General features: G+C 43.4%; 1 protein-coding gene across 1 annotated transcript in view; it reads right to left on the bottom strand.

Annotated features, from left to right (window-relative positions):
- Positions 1-21,912, bottom strand: part of LOC309863821 (uncharacterized protein) — a 337,583-nt gene that overhangs the window by 88,601 nt on the left and 227,070 nt on the right. The window lies entirely within an intron of this gene.

Genomic DNA, 21,912 nt, shown 5'->3' with positions numbered 1-21,912 from the left:
TGCTAATTGCTGTGTACAAAACACTACTGGCATGCACACTTTCCAGGATGAGCATGTTGACAAGTGGAAGATGTTTGAAGTCTTTGCTCTGTGACTGAATGGACTAGGGCAGAGAGAATGCTTTTCTGACTCTTCCTGACAAGTCCTCATGTGGCTGATCCTTCTGGGGGCATAAATGACAAAGAGAAGTAGAAAAACAAATTTTTGGCTCTTCTCTGCCAGGAAACTAAAGATTTCATAATTCTCAAAGTAAGGAATGACTGTAGAGTTTAAAACTTTATGAAGAAATAGCCATATCCCATCAAAATGCTCATGAATAAACGGGGTGGGGGTTGAAGTTAATTCCTCCAAATAAAGCTCTCTATATGGAAGAATTTTGTTGCCATCTGCTTTTGAAACTTTTTTAAAAACAGGGAGGAGGAAGGTGAGGTGAAGAATTAAGCCTAATTTTCAGAGAACGAGATGATTCAGGGCCAACATGGATAAAAGCATTCACAAGCATTAAATCACGAAAAAAATCAACTGCCCAATGCGATGTGTATTTAGGTGGAGCAAATTCCAAGAAATTGTGGAAAGGCTGCCCTCTTCAGACACACTATTTTTCCTTAAGTTGCTATAGGTTTTTCTATATAAGTTTTTCTATAGGGGAAAACAGAGTATGGGGTAAAATATCAAGTCTGAGCTTTACTCTAATAAATAAATGTCAAACAAGGACATGAAAAAAAAATGTTATTGAGTACCTAGTGTGCTTGTCCGGACTTGTCTGGAATATATATCTTGAAAGTATTCCACATGGCCCTTGAAGCATGGAAGCAAGCTTCAGAATCCTAAGTGGTGATTAATTAATGGAGCTGTCTGTGGCTGAAATGTTTACCTCGGCTGTCACGTACCTAAGTGCATTCGGAATAACCAACTGAAGTCACAATAATTGGCTTTCATGTCATTAGAAATTTTAATAGCCATAATGAACTCTACTCTTATTCCACAAAAAATCCTTGTTTTTGATTTTTATTCCTGTAATTCTGAACAACCCAAAATGACAATTAAGAAGAGTCCTGTCATAATGGTAAGTATTGTGCATAGTTGGGACCTTGGGAAGGCACTAATTCTACTGTCAGCAGAGTTTCCTTAGAATACCCCACAGACACGTACTAGTGAGAAGCAAGGCGAAAATTTCATTTGAAACACAACTTGTTTCTCTACATTTCCTGATCTGGGTTTTTTTCTCCCCCAACCATTTATTTTTTCAATGATCAAACGCAAAGTATAAGTAATATAATAAGATGGCTTCTAAGAACCACTCTCAAAAGCCAATTTCAATTATTTACAGTCAGTTCCAGAACAAATGAGAGCATATATATATATATATATATATATATCTCCAACAAATCATAAAATACTCCCATTGTATCATCTTCTGCAGGAAGGACAGGAAGAAATTTTAGTTTGCAGGGTGGACTTTTGCTTCATAACAACAACAAAAAGAGAGGGCACATAATATACTCAATTAAACAGAGGTCACTGGGGAAAGAATTTCCAAATATTGTTTTCGACAAACAGTTGTTGATGGAAATTGAATTGGAGTCTACAGGAAAATGGTGTGCAGAGCAATAATAACTACGGATTTACATAATATGTGACACATGTAATAGAAGTATGCATTTTTTGCACAGGGACGTAAACACAGAATGAACTTGTTCATAATGTGAGGTGATCAGGCTGAAAGGAAGTGCGTGCCAGCATGTTTCTCCTCTGCCTTCTAATATTCAGTTTCATGTATAATTGATAGGCTACCATTTTTATGATGGTTAAAATAAGAGTAAATAAATTATGAGGATTTCAAATATAAGCCATTTTCCAGAAAGGCTCAGTTTTTCTTTGAATGGACATCATATGATTTTAATTCTGAAGGCATTTCTAGCAGACCAGCAATGTCATTGGCTTCTTATGTTCCCAAATTTTACTTAGCTTCCAATCTAAGATTGGTAGATGACTAGACCTCAAATACAACCCTTGTTTTATATTTTTGCAAAGGTGAAATTCATAACATTTGGGCTGAAGAGCCAGCATAATACCAAATGCTGAACTTCGGTTATACTTGTATGCAGGGATAAAATGAGGAAATGCCAAACAGAACACGCTTTACCCCAAGACCTTGGGGTAAAGAGAAGTGAATCACATGCGCCGTAACTTCTGAGTTTTCAAATACAGATCTATTGGTTTACATAATTAAAATTCTGTAAAATTACATTTTGAACATATATCCAACTACGGACACTATATATACACATATATAAGCTTGTAAACTTGCACAGTGTATGTATATAATTATATAAACATGTATTATAAATAATATATTGTGTATATATAATATACATTATATATAATATATAATATATATTGTGTAAATATAAATATGTTTATAGTCATATTTTTGTATTTATCTTATTTATGTTATAAATATATGAAGATATTTACTAGCATGTACAATATGTAAATATATAACATACTATGTATAATACATAAATATTATATATAATATATAAGTATATAACATTATATATTACACATTAGATATGTCACATGCTATATGCACATATTTTATAATTACATATATTTCATATTATGTAATATGCTATATAATGACGTTATATATACTATAGATAATGTTGCTGCTAAAATGTATATATAAAATCATAGCACTGAACTTATATTGAAATCTGAGAGATTTCCAAGGGTACTCTTTACTGTATGCAATTTCTAACTTCCACAAGGACTTTGAAATGAGAACCCTTTCATGAGAGGAGACACCTCTGTATCTATCCTCACCAGAGCACTCCACAAGCTTTCCAGCTTCCGCAGACATAAACGCATCTTTAATACTGAGCTCAGGAACTCCTTCATACAACTTCAAATCAAAGCCAATTTGTTTTTTTTGAATTGGTATTGGCTATGTTGGCCTTGGTCTACAGACAATTTGAAACAGAACCATATGGTATAATCAGGGATTTCATCACTGATTATGACACCTTTGTTGTAAAGTGCAGTGAAAGAAACACCAAGTTACCTGGGAGATGTGAAAAGGAGAGCTAGCAGCCAGTGTTGGGACCAGACTATTCCACGGACAGGTACCGTAACCACCGGACCTCCCAGCTTCTCCAGGTCTCTGTGCTTTGATTAACCAGTGCTATGGAGGCACTGGATTACCCTTAAGGCATCAGTACAATCATTGTAAAAGGCTCTCGAAACCCCTTCTTCCCTCAGATGCACATTAAATAAGCTAGCATTCACGCCGCTTTCTCCTCACAGACAAACCATTACCAGCCACTGTTACCATGGCACAGACACACGCCAGGGAAAAGCCCCACACACAGAAGGGTTGTTTTTGTGATTAACTGGTAGAATCAAAAGGAGAAAAAAATAATAGAGCCGGAACTCAAGCCATGCATAGCCATTTGTCCCACATGAACAAAATATTCATAAAAACAAACAGAGCATGGAGCCAATACGGCAAATTTCAGACATGAGCATGATTTTATAAATAATGACTTATAAAACTGTGAGAGAAAAGCAAAAGACAGCCAGTGTGCATTCTCCAGGGTTTGCCATACATCACAGCTTCGTTAGCGACAAGACAGAGGCAGCTCGGTCTCGGGAAAACCCCACAGCTCTACCAGGAGCAGGGAGGCACGTGAGCTACAGGGGTGCATGTGAGGGTGCACTTCAGTTCCGGGGGCACAAACTCCTCTAATCACCGAGGCAAAGCTACTCAAGTCTGGGTAGAGAGAAAAGTCCTACAGCTGTTCTGGGGAAGGGAACAGCCAGGAGATTTTCTGAAAGAGCTAGCACCTGTCCTTCAGCTTGCTGCTCCAGGATTTCTTACCATGGTGCCAAGTCCGAGGTCCGTGCAGAATGTTAAACTAAAAACACTGGAGCTAGAAATATCTGCAGTGGGGGGCCTGTTGATTTGTTTGCCTGGCTCCCATACACATTTTCTTTCATAAAACAAGGTACTCCTTTGAGAAACTCCTCTATCCCCACTAAGCTTGGCAGTTCAGGTGCATTGTCCTCTGGGTCACCCACGCCTGCCAGGCAGTTTCTTTATCCGGAATCTGGATCTTGGGTGGAATGGCCCAAAGGGCACTTGGAGCTGGTTCATCTCAATGGAGATGCTCTGAAGAGACCACATGGTAGTTTCTAAAACCTTCCTAGATCCCCGGAACTTCCCTCAATGTTGCAAAATGAGCACTGAAGGCTCATTTTGTTTTTTCTTTGAAATGTAATTCTGTCCTACCACATATCTTTCCAATAAATTCCATTTTGCTTAAGTTAGCCAGGGTTAGTTTCTGTTGGATTGAAACCAAAGAACCATAAGAGACACAGACTCTTACCAATTACCGTGTTTCCAATGTCTTTTCCACTCTTCCCTGCACACTATTTACCAAGTTCTGCTCATCTTATACTATTATTTTCTCTCTGTATACACACATTATAATACATGTTATGTTATATTCTGCTGTATTACACTCTGTTATACTATTCCACATCTTTTGCATCCATAAAACACCCTAATGATGGACCTATTTATTATTGCAGATGCACCGGAGCTGAGGAGGTAATTGTAGTTCAAACAAGTTAAACTAGTCATGCATCAGGATAACTGAAAGCCTTTGGTAAACAACAGATTCCTGGTCCCCAGTCCCGGAGGACTGAGTCAGTTGGTCTAAGAGAGGGCCCTGAGAAGTCACTTTTCTAACAAGTTCCCAGATGAGGATGCTGCTTGTCCGGGACCACATAATGAGTAGCACCAGATTAAGTCAAAGCTTCTTGAACTCTGATGTACTTACAAATGCCCTGGGGAATACATTCTGCTTCAGCAGGTCTGAGGTGGGGCCCAAAACTGCATTTCTAACAACCCCCAGGAGAAGAAAATGCCACCAGACCACAAAGAGTAGCAAGGATTACATGACTGGCTCAGCTTGCCCAATAAATAAGTGCCAGAGCCTCGACCTGGTCTCAGGTTTAACTTCTACTCGCTCTGCTGCCTCCCCTGAAAAAAACCTGGTCTTTACAGATGGGAAACCCGAAACTCTGAAAGATCATACAATTTGACCAGATCTCTTAGCTCGTTAGTTACATATTTCATAGGACACGGCCCCCATCTTTGATCACCAGCCTAGGCTGCTTTTCTCTGCTGTGCTCAAGAGTTTACAAAATATTGTAGATTCACTCCATTCTTCATTAAACCCTGACAAAGACACCAAGATATGGGCAAGGCCAGAACTCATCCTTATTTCATGGATGGGGCACCCAGGTGGGGTGCAGATTGCAGAAACCACTTGTTAATGACCACAATGCTAGAAGGTGTCAAAGCTTGACCTGACCTAAAGCAATTCTAATGCCAAGTGCCTGCTCCCACCTCCTGCAACAGCCCCCCTCTCTAAGAAGGAAAGACACATCCTTACTGTGAAAGACGGAAGGAACCCAGACAGACAGCAAGTATGGGGACCCAAGACCGAATCCAGGTGTCAAAACTAGAGGTCCTCTAGTCCTGTCTGGCCTGCAGAAGCATTTTCTCTGGCCTCTACAATGTCTGGTTGTTTGGTGGTGGGGCAGTTGCCTATGTTTAAATACTGAGAAATTTCACACTATAATCTAGAATGAAAGCTGTAAAGATCTGGCAACACAGAGTGCAGATCTCATACCCTACGAAAATCAGCTCTGGGTGTGAGGAGAGGAATGTGGGGGCCTGGGCATCATTAAGGTGGTCACACCATCAGTGACCTGGATTTACATGATAGAAGACAGACCACTGGCCCCTTGTTCTTCAGTCCACCGCAGCCCTCATTCAGCATACAGCCAGGAGACCCTCTAAGTATTGAGTTCCAATGGCTGCAAACTAAAAATCTACAAGACTACAGTACTATAATCTCAACATTTCCCAGGGAAATGCATCTGTTAAAGTACTGGAGAAGAAAAATCCAGAATCCATGCCCCCGCCTTTCTGGTTACACGAAGGTAAGTAGCTTCTCACTTTGGATGAAAGCTGAGCTCATGGTTGCCTCCTTTTCTCTCATAAAGTACAAGCTGCTAATTCTATTTGAATTACCACAGCATCCCTACTCATCTCTAAGTTCTAGTACCTTGACTGGTGATTATTTGCTGGTTCTGGAAAACCCTGCCTTTGTAAAAAAAAAAAAAAAAAAAAAAAATCATTTTCTCTACCCTCATGGATTAGCAGTCCCTGTTGCACACAGCCAAGTATGTTCCTGAACGAGGCCAAGGATCCAGCTGGCAAAATCCTGCTTTAGCATAATTTTAAATCGCCGAGTCAACATAATGCCACTCTTCTGTTTAAATTACTGAACAATTACAACTATGTGGGGTGTAATTCCAGACCGAGTCCAGCCCTGCATGCGACTCTTTTTTGTTGTCACTGTTAAATGACCATATTAAAGCATATCCAGAAGATGACTTAGGGTAGAGTTTCAGGGCAACAAAATTTATGCAAGGAATTTAAACATTGACATCCTCTTCGTTTAAGACAAAAGATTTGCCTGGAAATCATCACACCTTTAAGACCACAGTAATATATATGTGTGTATAGTTTGGGGTTTTGTTTGTTTGTTTGTTTGTTTGTGTTTTTTTGTTTTCTGTTTTTTTTGTATTTTTTTTAATTTTTTTTTTTTTTTTTTTTTGGAAAGTCAGCCCTAAGAGCAAACAGCCCTATCCCCTGGTGCTCTGCTGTCTCCTTGCAGCCTGAAGGTAGAAATAATGAGCCTGCAGAAGGGAGTGACAGATTTTATCTTGGAGACACTGACCCGAATGACTCCATTAGCATTGTTCCAAATGAAAAGTCGCCCTCCCTCTATGGGGATTGGAGGGACTGCCGGGGAGCTAGGATGCACTGAGATGTTCAGCTTCCATTTAGAACCAGATCCTTCCCAAGAACCAAGGACACGTTGTGCCCCCACCCCCACATGCATTCCCCAGAAGCCAGGCCCTGTCTTTTTCTGTAGTACTTGCCTGCACCAGAATGAGAGCCTCTCAAATCAAGGAGTACTACCTATGTCCTCCCTGCTCCCTTTCAGCCCACATCAAGGGGGTCCAGGTGGCTCAACCTGAGGGTGCCCTCCAGTCCAACCTCATGGTTTATCATTCGCCCATTTCTCTTCCAGGATTCTGTTTTTGTAGAAGATTAAAGTCATGCCCTCCCCCAGAGCTCTGACTTTCCATAGAAACCATCCCTTCCTAGTTTTGAACCAGAAAGGGAAAGGGAGATGGAGTGGGGAAGGGGGTGATGGGTGGGAGGTCAACACACACACACACACACAGCACCACTTAAGTCTCCAGGCAAAAGCATCTCATCCCACAAAGTAAAGGCCCTCTGAATCTGAGAGGAGTTCATTAGACTTTCACCTTTTGTGTACTAGACGTTCTCTAATCCAGAGATAATGCTCATGGACAAGCTTGGGTCTGAGATAATTCCAAATTTCACCCCTTACTTGCTATGGGATCTTGTACAAGTTTAAGTAACTTGTTTAAATGCCTCTGAGGGGCTCCGTTTCTTCATTGACAAAATGAAGATGTTAGTTCTCATTTTGCAGAATCGTCTTGTAAATTAAATGCAAAAAGCAACTGTGTTCAAGAACAGTGCCCAGTGCATGCAAGAAATTCAGTAAAGATGGCTTAATTATAATAGTAATAACATTTGAATAAACCCTCTAAACACAAAGTCAAGAATTCCCCATGCAGAGGTAGTCCCTACCATGGTAGTCCCCTACCATGGTAAGATTGTGGCTGAGGTCCCTGCCTGCCTTCTATCCATATTTCCCAGTGAAAGCTTTCTCAAGCTATGTTCTTCCCCAAGGACTGTTATGGGAAGTCCCACACTGCTGGACGAGGCTTTGATCTTGACTTTAATGAGAGCTTTAGAAACCTGAGTGACAGCTCTGTGGCAGGCCTAGACAGGAGGGACATCTCAGATAGCTCCCCAAGATAGCCCTTCACTCTGGGGAGTCTCAGTAGGTTAGAATATGCTGGAAACCATGGAGAAAATATAGTATCTTTTCCAGGAGTATCACTCTTCCTGAATGGTAAGTCATTTAAAATGTCATTTTTAAAATTGCAACAAACAAGGATATAAATGGAGTAAAAGCAAGGAACAAGATTTCGTAACTTAAAACATAAAACTTCAAGGGAAATTCAGGCCTACACAAGGCTATTTCAGGCTCTTGGGGGCAAAGAGGTACGCAGTTTCTCTCTGTTGCCTTTAGGGTTGCTGGGAAACACTCACCAGGTCCCCAGTCACCCTCAAGACAACAGGTAAAGTAGGTGTTATTACTGCCCTTTCATTGGCAAAGAATCAGGCACAATTCATCTGCAGTGACAGAAAACAGATCAGTGGTTTCCCAGAGCCAGGATCAGAGAAACTGACCACAAAGGGACGTGATTTGAGGGGGACAAATATTCTACATCTTGCTAATATTTGTGGTTACATGGCTGAAGGCTGAACACTATTGTTTGAAAAAAAACCAACTGAACTGAACTGTATACCCCAAATAGGTACAGTTTATGATATAGGAGAAGAGCAAAATAAAATTGATTTTTTGAAAAAAGGCTTCAGTTTTTAATTAAGTGTTTAAAGCATCTGTTTACTATGCATCCAATTATAGGTGGAAAAATTGAACCTTATTAAAAAACAGAAAACTGGGTGGGGGATGGGATGGAAAGAGATCAAAGTGAAAGGTGTAGGGAGGGGGAGAGACTAGAGCTGAGCAATTAGACAAAATTAGCAATTTAGACACACAGAAAGCGTATAGGGGACCTTCCTGTGAAGGGAAGAAGAAAGCAGAGAGGCAAGAGGAGGATGAAGAGGCAGAAAGAGGAGTGGGGTGCTAGCCTAGTAGCAGAATCTCCTGGGGAAGGCCAGGGAGGTGTTGGGAGGGGCTAACTGGGGGGGAGGGGCTAACTGGGGGGCAGGGAACCTGGCATGCAGAAAAACTTCAGGACAGGAGAGGGGAGGTATACATGGTATACGTGGATACAGATGCGTTTATGGACATAGCCTCTGGTTTCCTGGACCATCAAGATGGGATCTCCTAAATTTCACCTACAGAGCAGCTTTTAGTTGCCTTCCCTAATGCTTCGGAGCTCTGGTAGGGATCTCCAAACCCCGAATATGCAAGCTGTCCCTCTCCCTTTGGCTCCATGGGCCATCCTCCCTATTTCTCTCTACAGAGCTCTTCTCCTGCCAAGTGTGTCTTTGCCGGGAGGTTCCATACTTAAAAAGCTGGACTTATTTTTAGCTCCTGACAGATCCTCCAGGTTTTTCAATCCAACAGACAGAGGAGTGACTCGGCTTCTTTGGGGCTGAGGGTGTGAGGAAGAGGTGGGAAAAAGAGAAGAAAACCAACCTGAAGTTTGTTGCAATGTCGCTTTTCATTTTTCAATGTTAATTTGGAAATTTGCTTCTACTTGCTGTGAACCTTTCCACAGAAATATATTGCACCGAACACTGAAGTGTTTTAAAAATACTGGCGCACTCTGGTAACCGTCTGTCACTCTTTGCGGCACATAGCAATTTAAAATTATTGGAGCTCTTAAATTAAGTGCTTAAATTTGAAGGTGATCACCACTTTGGGCATGTGGATTGCACAGCTATCTCGACTATAACAGTGCTTCAATTTTCTTTAAGCAGGTCATTTTGAGGAGCGATAAGGGAGTCTGATTGCCCAGCATGCATTGATTTAAAACTAGTGGAGTCGTCAATCCATTTCTACAAGCGCTTCTGTTTGGGTGCAATCTTGCTCCGACGGCTAAATTGGGCCAAATTGGTCTATCCTGCACATGCCCAAAACACTAATGTATCTTGGTAATCTGCCTTTTTAAGGGCAAAATTAACAATCATTTCTGGCTAAGCCAAAGACGGCCCACCAGCAGGTATATTTGCCTTTTAAAAACACAAGGTCATCTAGGTGGGATTTTTCTGGGTGTCTAACGTCAAAGAGACATAAAGGGAATGTATGTATGGGTTTTTCAGAGACATTTGGCCCAACATACTGTATTCAATTTCTCAAAAATAATAGGAGTTTTATCAGAATGTAATGCCTGTTGGAGAAATCCATGTCCTTTCTAGAACCCACAAGTTAACATTTTATTGCCTCTGAAATACTGAGAGATCCCTGGGTTTTGCAATCTGACTATACACAAGGAATAAAAAAGCTTTTCTCAAATTAAATATGCCCTACTCAAGTTATAAGAAAAAGAAAAAAAAATAAAGTCTTAAAAGGGAAAATAACCAATGGACAGAATGTCTCCCATGACAGATCTGAAGGTATCCCATTGTCAAGAAATCCAACAACAACAACAATCATGTTTTCTTCTCAAAAATCAGTGAGAACTGCTGACTCAGGTACAACAAAAACAGCATTGACAGCTGATGTGCATTGAATATCATGTAATCCTCACAGGAACCCCAGGAGGCAATTATTGTGCCCTCCCTTATTTTCCCTATCACGTAGAACTTGTTTTTTTTTGTTTGTTTATAAGGAACAGATTTGCAGATTTCTTAAAAAATATATTTTTAGGGGATGTCAGAGTAAGAAAGCACACACACGCTTACATTCTCAAAGGGTTTCTATATTGCAGCTCTAAAGAGGTATGGCATACATACCAGGAAATTTAGCCATTCTGAGTAAACAATGCAGATGATGTTTAGGAAATTTATATGTAGACAACCACCTCCACAATCCAATGTTAGAACATTCCTGTCACCTCCAAAAGTTCCCTCATGCATGGGGTCAAACCCCACTACCCACTCTTGTACTCCACCTCCCTGACCCCCAACCAAGGCCCAAGCCACCTCTAATGTGGGGATTTCACATCTGTGGGATCACACACATAGCACGCTTGCCTTCTTTCACATAGCACAATGTTTCTGAGGCCCACATGGTAGCATGTATCAGTTCTTTGTTTTTTATTGCTGAATAGTATTCTATCATATGGTTACACCACAGGTGATGGACATTTGGGTTGTCTCCATGCTGGTGCTGTCAGGAACAACAGTGCTCTGACAAATTGTGCATGCGTCGTTGTGTGGACATAAATTGTCCGTGGTCTTTATGGGTAGAAACCCAGTAGAACTGGGGATAAGTTTATGTTTAGCTCTATAAGAAACTGCCAGGCGACTTTTCCAAAGGGCCATGTCATTTTACAGACTTGTCTTTCCACCAGCATTGAATAGATTCCCATTGCCCCAAGAGGAAAGGGAAATAGAACAGAATTAGTACTTAGCCCAATATTACACAATGAATAACTTCGAAGCTGGGTGTCTGAAGCTAAGATTCCCAATTCTATATCCAACCTCCTGAATTTCACAAAGTTGCATAGGTTATTGAGGTTAAACCAATTTCTCTGTTGGAGTGCCCTAATAATAAGGAACTTCAAAGAGAAGTCAAGAGCATCCAGTGCTTTCCCCATAGTCGGCGCACAGAACCCTTTCCTACTTAGTTCACATCTTCTGTTAAATTCTCAAAAAGCAGAGCCTCAGAAGGGGCCTGGATGCATGCAATTTGTTGAAGAAACACAGCAGAAAGAGACAAGAAACACTGAGAAGAGAAAGGAGGCTAAGTAAAATGGGGCGTCAGATAGAATCAAACTTTTGCCTGACTGGGGATGAAGAGAAGCTCTGGGACATTAACCACAAAGGAGTTATCTTGTCAGCACTATGCTCCCAAAGTCAACCAGTCATTGGCTATGGGCTAGCCCTCCTTGGTGCAGAGGGAGGGGGGCTATGATCTTCTTTCCTTGGTGACTCCAAATGGTGGAGAATAATGCTCAAAGAAGGTGGCTGCTGGGAGCCGTTAGCAACCAACTCACTTAGTGCTATCTTGGAAATGGGCCTGGGAGGGGCACCCATAGCATCCATTACAGTAAACTTCTTTCCCTCTCACACAGGTTAACACATAAAACTCCTTCTCACCCCTGGGCCTTTGCACTTGCTGCTCTGGTCTGAAAACCTTACCTCAATACGACCATAAACATACTGGCTTCTTTTTACCTCTCAGGTCTCAGCTCAAATGTCAATTTAAAAAAAAAAAAAAGAAAGAAAGAAAGAAAGAAAAAGAAAGAAAGAAGAAAAAAGAAAAGAACTGAAGAGAAAAGGGTAGTGATCATAGTAGTGTTCACCAAAACTGGATATACATGTCCTACATGATTGAGGGGGCTCTGAGCTCAAACACCCCAGGCATGAGATGAGTTGGGGCAAAAAACAAAGCCTGTAGTATGGAAGGCACTTCCTTCCACTTTGAGACACTTCTTTCAGGATCACAGGCCTGCTGGTTACATGTTCATTCAGGACAGGACAGGTTTTGCTGTAGTAACCATAAGCCCCAAATCTCACTGTCTCAAAACCATTCCTTGTTCTTCCTACCCAACCATGGTGGGTCACCAGAGGAGGAGGGGGATGGAGGCATTCTTCTGTCAAAGTCACCCCCTTCAGAGGCCCAGCTGGTAGATTAGCTTTCAGTATCAGTATTGCTCATCAGTAACTGCCAAACCAGAAGGACAGTGGTCCGGAGGCTCTAGCATTGTAAATTAAATGCTCTAGTCCAGAAGTAGCACCTGTCATTTCCATTCACAGCTCACTGGTGAGAATTGCTCATAGGGCCTGGACTTGCCAGGGGGTCTAAGAAGGGCAGCTGTCCCATGTGCTCAGCAAAGAGACCAATGGAAGAACTTCTGCCCTTCCTTTTAGGCTTGACTTCATCTGATCCACAAATAGTGTGGCTCTGGTCACTGTTTCCAGTCAATGAAATCACTCCCTTTCTCATGGCCTCTTGTGTTGAAATGGTTTTAGAAAGAACAGAACTTCTAATGACATAATGACAGACAGCAATTAAAGAAGGGCATAGGAGTGGTTAATGAACTAGTAAGCATTTCCATGAGAACTCTGAAGAACCATTAAATCCCAAGTCGCCAGCCAAGTAAGCCTGCTATATTTTTAACTGTACAGACCTTTTCTACTTTCGCTTTGAGGAATAGAGAGTTGGCTTGTATCTACTTCTAAGGTAAATGAAGGTCAAGAAGGCCATAAAACTTATTTTAAGACCAAGCCAGGACAGTGATCGGACAAGGTTATAGAACATAAGACCTTAATTAAACTTTCTAAGTAAAGAGAAAGAATCTAACTACTTGCTTATGTTATTCTCTGTGTGAAGAAAGTATTCAAAATTCTGTATCACAAGAAAATCTTTGCAATTAACTTAAAATAAGTAATCTTCTTCAAGGTACTTAGATTTATGATGCAAAAGTAGCTTTTAACTTAATTGTTATTTTTTCCCCCAGGACCTTCCGCATGCACGACAGCCAATTAGGAGAGCCTTCTTTTGCTAGTCAGCATGTTTGTAGCTGCAGAAGTGTACTTTCGATCCTTGCTTCTGAGATTAGCTCAATTTAGGATCCTTCTCCACTTACCTATGAGTTGCCTAGAATGATAAGTTCTGAATATCAGAGCAGGGGTTGGGGTCAGGATGGGATGGAAGAGACCTTAGTCTGTGTCTATTGACATAGCATTAAAATCATGCAAACATCAGCCATCAACATCTGCCATGCAAAATCATCCTCCAGGTTTAAATTAAAAGAGATCACAGAAACTGACAATTTGTTTCCATGGCTATAGGAGGATTTTAAGAATAGTGATGATCCACTCAAAAGCCAAATCTCAAAGTGCCTAATTTTGCTTGTATTTGCTCTTGTAGAGGCTCTCCAGTAAAAGCAACTTGAGTATTTGAGGTCAGAACACTTCCCTTAGTACTTGGTATGCCCTGACCACTTCTCCTCAGTTTTTCAGCCACACATACCTACCCAATGGTAATATGCAAGAATACCATGGTCTCTGTGCTTTTTTCCCACTCTACAGAGTGCCATTTGTTCAATTCTCCCCGCAATGGACAGAGAAGGGAGAACGTCTTTTATGATACGCCATTTGAAGGATGTATCTGTCCCCTCCGTCCCTCTACTCCAGCCTCCTAGCTCCTCCTCAAATATGCCACCTCTGTCTAGACATCACATCAAATATACAGGGAAGGTGCTTGAGTCCTGAAAAAATTGAGAACATCTGGAAACAGTGAGTCCACCAAGCTGAAGCAGAAAAGCAGCTGCCTACTCTGGACAGGACACATATGTGCTTATTTGTCACAGGGCCAGCGGTGGGCTGCGGAAATGTAAAACCACCGGCTCTTGGGAGAGAGGGAACCCTAACTGGTACTGTTTGCCACTGGAGCATCACCCATCTTATACGTTTCCTGAAAATTTAACAACAGGATCTCGGGAGCTGGTATAAGCTGGTTCTGGCATACCACGACACAGTGGCCCATACTCCACACCCAAACAAAGTTAAGTACAGGAATTAAACCCATACCTGCTTCACATGCTACTTTCCCTGCCTGGGGCTCCCTAGGCATCCAAATTAGCCACCACCGGAGTAGATGACCCTACATCTTTCCAGCTCCAATAGGACATGATTCCACGTCTTACCAGGAGACTCCTCAGAAAACCCTTTCTACACGAATAACAGGACAGTCTGATATTGCCTCACTATTTTTAGATCTAGAAAGGGCTGCCAGAAGATTGAAAATCCAATCCAGAGTCAGATCTGATGCTACAATCTTCACCATCTCATCCTAGTATTATTGTAGCAGCTTCTTGGATGGTCTCTCCCACTCCAGCCCTTTCCGTAGCTAGGCAGCCACAGGAATAATTGTCCTCCATCAGCTGTGAGAATGAAGCCCTCCATCACCATTTTTGTCATGACATTTCCCTACCAGGCAGGCTTCAGAAGCTTCCCGTGGCTTGTCATATCTAATCCAAACCCCTCAGCGTGGCATTCAAACCTGTCCACCCATAAGCAAGACCAATAATCCTGGGCTTTTGTGGCCTCTCACAACACTAGAGAAGGTCTTTGAAATCCCTCTAGACCCTCCACATTGTGTCTCAATTTCCTCATTCACAGAAGACAGCAATAACTCTGATTCCCATCTTTCATCAGACTTGTTAGAATACAGAGTATCTAGTAAGTAAGCAAGCTGTCTGCATACTAAGTCTCAGGGACTTCCAATACTCTTTTAACACATTCATGTCCTCGATAAACCACAAACCCCTGTAAGGACAGATAACATGGGAAAAAACAAACATTTCATTTTAACACTTTCAGGGCCACCAGCGAAACAAATTTTCAGACACACTGGCATTTTCAGAAACCACTAAGCTTCTCTTTTCTTTACTTCTACTTGTAGTTCTTGGTATCTTTAAGCAGGGTCGGTTCTGAAAAGTAACTCCCCTCGCCTATGGAATGACAGTCAGAGAATGTCTTGCAAGTGGGGTCCTTTTAGATGTCCTGCTTGTCTTACACAAGGAACTGGAACAAATTCCTTTCATATCACAGGCTACGGGTTGAGAAACAGACCCTATTGAGGAAAGAGGACATTCACAAAGACAGGATATATAAGATAATGTTGAGGTCCCAACCTATTGATCCTCTTAGGACACCTGAGTTCACCTACAGCTATCCTAGATGGTTTACAGCATGCTGAGAGCTTCTCAACTCAAGCACCTGCCATCTCTCTTCAACTCTGCCTACGGGTTTTCTCCCAGCACCACCTGAGCTCGCAACCAAGAAATGCTGGGAAATTAACATCCTCAGGGGCAGTCCTTACCAACTGCGGGTTGGGAGTGAATGGACAAGTGCCCAATTCTCCATTCTTTGGAAGGACACTACTGAAGGGCATTCTACATTGTTCCTCAGAATGTCCCAGAGTCATTGAGCCTCATTTTCTCACTGCTCCCTATCCCCACACACCAAACGAACCACAGGGTGAGAAATAAGACCACAGGCTGAGATTAGCCTATCGCCACCTGGGTTGATCCAAAAGGAGCAGAACTGGCTCAGAATCCTCTGGACAGTAATCTATTAATTAACATACATTTTATTAGCTTCCCTCTGTTTTCAACTGTGTTTCCTTGTTCTCCCAAATAAAATACCTGAACCCGCATCTTGGGCTCTGCTTTTGGATGAAACAGAACTAAGGCATCAGTGAGGGAAGAGAAGGCGTATGTCCCCACCCTCCCACTCTCACTATGAGTAAGCTGGGTCCTGAACAGTCACCTGGCCACACAGTAATGATTCATTGTTCCACTGGGGAATTCCCACCCATGTTCCTCCTTAGAATCCTTACGGATCAGTGGTTCTCAACTAGAGGCAATTTTTTGAGTCCCTAGGGACATTGGCTCCTTCTGGAAACATTTTCGGATGTCACAACTGGGGATGAGAGTTGCCACGGGTATCCAATGATTTAGCGTCATGGATGTGGCTAAACATCATACAATGCACAGGACAGCCCTCTATAACAAAGAATTATCTAGGCCAAATGTCAGTAATGTTGAGGCTAAGACATGCCGGCATAGAGCGATCCTGAGAACTCCGTCCTTGGAGAATTACCACACCGCTTTGGCAGCAGTTAGTCTAGATCTGGGTGTCAGCTGTTTACAAGAGCCATCTCAGCAGATCTGCCCAGCACCGGGAGGCTTTGGGCCCATGGAAGATACAGTCTCCCTGGAAGGAGAGGAAGTCACAGCCCTGGGAGAAGCTGAGGTTGGGGTGGGCGCCTCCTGCTGGGACCAGACAGCCCCTCGTTCCAGCTGTTGGTCCAGGTGACCAGAGTGAGTCTCTGGAGTCCCTTTTCCATCTTGCACACAGAAAAGGTATTGAAACTTGCCCTCCTACTCTTCTCCTTCAGGAGAATATTGTTAAGATCATTCTTCAGGCCTGTAAACAAGTGTAAAAATGTGAAAGAAAGATAGAAGAAAATGTAAGAAAAAACCTTCCCTTTAAAAGCTTTTTGATCCGTGAATAAATCGTAACCAGAGAGGAAATCACCCTCCCCTGTCACTGATCCCTGCCCCCACACACCCAACAAACTACAGGGCGATAAATAAAACCAGACGCTGAGGTTAGCCTATCGTCTGCGTTGATCCAAAATGAGCAGAACTGGCTCAGAATCCCGTGGACACAAACACTTTCCTTAAAGATTGTCTCAGGGGCACCTGGGTGGCTCAGTCCTTCGGTGTCTGCCTTCAGCTCGGGTCATGATCCCAGGGTCCAGGGATCGAGCCCATGTCAGGCTCTGGTCTCAGAGGAGAGCCTGCTTCTCCCTCTCCCACTCTCCGTGCTTGTGCTCCCTCTCTCACTGTCTCTTTCTCTCTGTCAAATAAATAAATAAAATCTTAAAAAAAAAAGAAGAAGAAGACTCTAACTCTCAAAGATATCATTATGAATTCCATTAAAAACAAAGAGTAGCAATGATGATGGGGTTAAAAAAGAAAAGAAAAGAAAAATCACTAGGGCCCCAAGTAGGCAAACATCAGACAGGACAATCATCTCAGGTGAGTCACCTGCCTGGAGGGAGTTGACATCAAGCGGCTGCTCAGCCCCTGCTCAGGGACACCTTCAGCCCCCACTGCACCTGGAATTCTACAAAAAGATTCCAAGTAGGACTGTCCCTGCCAAGTAGGCATTTGTCTACCTGCACGGCCCCCCTTGGCTGCTCGAATTAATAACCTCCACTCCCCAAAGGTGGCTTCCCGCCAGAGTAGGGAGTTGGCTACCCAATCCTAACTCAATCTCCGGCTCACATTAAAGCCCACAGTGCTCCTGGAGCAGCTTTGCAAATCACTAATGGTTTCTTTTTCGGGAAAATAGAGAAGCAGGGAAGTGTAGCAGCCAGCTGACTGACAGAAATCCACAAAGCTGGCAGCCAGCCCAGCCCAGAAAACAAAAGGGTCTTTGGTTCACCTGTCAGGACCACGCTCCTTCCTCAGGTCTCTTCCCATGGAGCTTATCTGATTCCTTCAGCCAGGTGTGATGGAGCCGGGAGTGCTGACATCATCACCCGGGGTGAGCGGCTGGCTGGTTCAGAAGCCGCCAGGGAAGGCTGGCAGGAGACGCTGTTCTCAGCAGAGGCTGCGGCAGCCGGAGAGACTTGGAGTTCTCTCCTCCAAACTGGGGGCTCTGAGGAAGACGGAGGAGCTGGGGGCCAGGGTGACCCCCAGGAGTGTGAGGGAGCTTTCCATACTCACCTCTTAACCCTGGCTTCTTCCTTCCATTGGGTGCTTCCCAGAATGAAAGGACCCTTTCAAGGCTATGGAGTAACATTAGCCGGACTTAACTGAATCAGGCAGAACCTTTAGTTATTATAATTTGGTTATTCTCTTCCACCCGTTTTGACCAGCAAATATGCTCTTAAGGTTTTCTTAGAGCAATGATTCTCGATGGGCAGCCCCCAGGGACAGGCATCACCAGGGAATGCTTTTAGAAATGTATTTCCCCCTTTGCCCCCATACAGACTCCCAACTTAAGAGGTTAAGTCAGAAACTCAGGGGGCCGGGGGGGGGGGGTTGGCAGGTTTTATAAGGTTTTATAAGCTCTTCAGGTGATTCTGATGCACTCTACGATGTGCAGTCCGCCGTGGGGAGGAGCGGAGTTTATTACCAGGCCCCGGCTTCCCAGGTGATTTCAACTCCCAGCGAGTTCGCACCTGACAAAGGCACGCCTTCCATTTAGCCTTTTCCCCAATGCCGTCCTAGCACTACCACCCCTCTCCCCCAAATATTATAGACTGACTTCAAGCTTTTCAAAATTTGCAATTTAAACTTCTCCTCTGAGTGTGAATGTTATATTAGCATAGATTTCTCATAGAATGCAAATGTCGCTACTCAGAAGCATTTCAAAGCCGAAAAACCCTTGCACCTGTCATCCCCGTTAGTGAATTTATTTTACCCTAATACAAGCAATTCTAGATGAACCCCATCAGCATTTTTTAAACAAAATGGTTACTTGTTTGAAAATGATTGTATGGCGGGGTGGGGAGGTGGTGAAGGAAAGAAAAAATATATATATATACACATACACACACACACACCCCTACACCTAAAATGTGTATGTATAAGGGAACTATCATGGGCAAATATCTCACGTGAAGGTTGTTTAGGGGCTACTTTCTTTTAGAATAACATCACCTCTCAACTCTAAAATGCTTATAATATAGGTACCTGAGTAGTTCAGTGGGTTGGGCATCGGCCTTCGGCTCAGGTCATGACATCAAGGTCCTGGGACTGAGCCCAGAGCGGAGCGCCCCTGCGTGGTGGGGAGCCTGCTTCTCCCTCTGCTCCTCCTGCTGCTCTCGAGCGTGCACGCACATATGCACCCAAGCACTCGCTCTCTCGTTCTCTCTCTCAAATAAATACAATCTTTTAAAAAATAAAATGCTTATAATAAGGTCACAATACTCCACCCTGGCTTTCCCTGCGCTCTTACAATTATTCCTCAATGCAGCCCCTCCGACACTCTGTATTTAAGTCACCCAAAGGGCTCTGCCTTCTCCAAATAACCCACGGACATCCAGGCCTTTCTGCTTCACTCTTTTTGTGCCCTCACTGACCTTCCCTGTGACAATTCCCCCAACCCCCAAGTCAGAATAACTTCTTCCCCATCAAGCTCCAACTCCATGGGTGAAGATGAACTAAAATGTTAGTACTCGGGGCGCCTGGGTGGCTCAGTGGATTAAGCCGCTGCCTTCGGCTCAGATCATGATCTCAGGGTCCTGGGATCGGGTCCCGCATCGAGCTCTCTGCTCGGCAGGGAGCTTGCTTCCCTCTCTCTCTCTCTCTGGCTGCCTCTCTGTCTACTTGTGATTTCTCTCTGTCAAATAAATAAATCTTTAAAAAAAAAAAAATGTTAGTACTCACTGTGGGCAATAATATGATGAGGGGGGCACCTGGGTGGCTCAGTCATTAAGCATCTGCCTTTACCTTAGGTCATGATCTCAGGGTCTGGGGATGAAGCCCCGCATCGGGTTCCCTGCTGGTTGAGAAGCCTGCTTCTCCCTCTCCCACTCTCCCACTCCCCCTGCTTGTGTTCCCTCTTTCCCTGTGTGTGTGTGTCTCCCCTAAATAAATATATGAAATCTTTTTAAAATTTTTAAAAATACTATGATGAAAGAAGCACTTCTGTACATGTTTCAGGGATGTAGATGGAAGCAACTTTTCAGGAAAGCCACTGGGCAATTTAAGCCATGGCCCAGGAATTCTTCTTGCAAGAATCCAACCCGAAGAAATTTTAGGAAAATCATGTTCAGTCTTTTAGGGAATCTGTCTAATCCACAGGCTGACCACCCTTTTGGTAACCAGCCCCCGGGTGTCCTGGTCATACGGTACAAAGGTGGAGGGCAGATTTGGGAGCTCAAAACCTGGCTTTGAAGACTGACTCTGAGACAAGACACCTTCGTGACACGAGATAATTGGGAAAATTTTCTGAGCTTCGGCGGCATCCCACACGTAAAACAATCCTGTCAGGACTACCTCTCCCACGTAGGCTGTATGAGATACCCCATCGTAAGCACTTGGCACAGTGGCTGACATCCAGTTCACGCTCAGGAATTGCAAACTAGCGTACGCAACTACTCTAGGAAATGCAAACTAGTGTAGGCGTTATGGCTCACTCTTCTAGAGCTGACTGGTGGTAACGTCAGCTGGAGCTATCGATTTTTCTCGTGGGAGTGTGTGTGGCATTGGGACTCAGAGCCAGCTCGTTTGTCTGTTTGTTGCTGGGAGCATAACATACGCCACATTCTTCCATGTGGATGGAGAACCTGTGAAGCCTCTTCAAAGAAAGGGAAGTTTGACAACACAGCAGCAAAAGCAAGGAATAGAGCGCGTCCTGAGGGCTTCCCAGCCTTCAGTTCTGCTCTCTACTGGCAGCCGGGCTTTATTCCTGTCCTTGATTTCAGGAAACATTCAGTTCTTTCTAATACATAGAAGAGCATCATGATGACCACCTTTCTGCCCCTCAGGTGGAGTCTTTGCCTTCTTCTGCCCTGCTCTCTGTCTTGGGGACTCAGAATAGGCTTGGCATCACCCAGGACCCCTTCCCCCCTTTAACCACACACCCCATGACCTTGTGATTTCATCTGTGAGTTCTTTTTTAATTGAATTGTCAATCCTCTTAGGTTCTTCTATAACATAAAGCATATGCATGAGATTTTCTTTTATTCCCTGAGTTATAGTTTTCTTTTTTGACGAGGTTCTTTGTCTTTTCCGGTTATGCCTTTTTCTCCCCTCTGTGGAGCCTTTTACAGCTGCCATGTGGTTTTCTTTTTCATCTCATGGTTATCATGAGACACTTGTCCAGAATTTCTATTTGATCCGCTACAGTGTGAGTGAGTGAGTTCCCTTTAAGTTCCTTTCCACTGAGACTTATTTATAGCTCTCTAAACTACAAATAAAGCCTGGGCATTCCAGGTCCTAGCCAGTTGTTTTTGTTTTCCTTTCGGTGGACCTAGCAAGCTTGAGTGGAGGACCTGAAAGAGAAGGAAAGGGAGTGCAGCACAGGCTGCCAGCAGCTGTTAGCAAAAGACCTGGGTTGTCTAATGTCTCCTGATTTTGACAGACACCTGATCTAAACCAGGGTCCGTGCCACCTACATTAACAGGGTATCCCAGGGCCCTGACAGCTGTGCTATGTTCTCAGGTTGTGCTCCCCCACTTTATGGGGATCCTGGGAGCCTCTTGTCCACAGGGAGGGTCATCTTCAGTTGCTCACTTCTCATTTAATGATCTCACTACCCCAGTCAAAAGAGGGGAAAGCAGGGGGTGGGCAGCCCTTCGTAACACTTCTCCCCAGTCTGGGAATGATTCATGGAAATTGAGATTATGTAGACTCTGTGACAGAAACTAATATTGTCACCAAAAACTTTCCGTTTCCTGGTGGACACATGAAAGACAATGTTTCCCGGACTCCCTGGCAATTAAAGACGTCTGGCCAGGTGAAGTCAACCACTTCCAAGCTTATTCCAGAAAA

The sequence above is a fragment of the Mustela nivalis genome, assembly GCF_964662115.1.
Source record: "Mustela nivalis genome assembly, chromosome: 1".
Classification (NCBI taxonomy): domain Eukaryota; kingdom Metazoa; phylum Chordata; class Mammalia; order Carnivora; family Mustelidae; genus Mustela; species Mustela nivalis.
The sequence above is the reverse complement of the archived record's forward strand: the minus strand, read 5'-3'. Positions and strand labels throughout refer to the sequence as shown.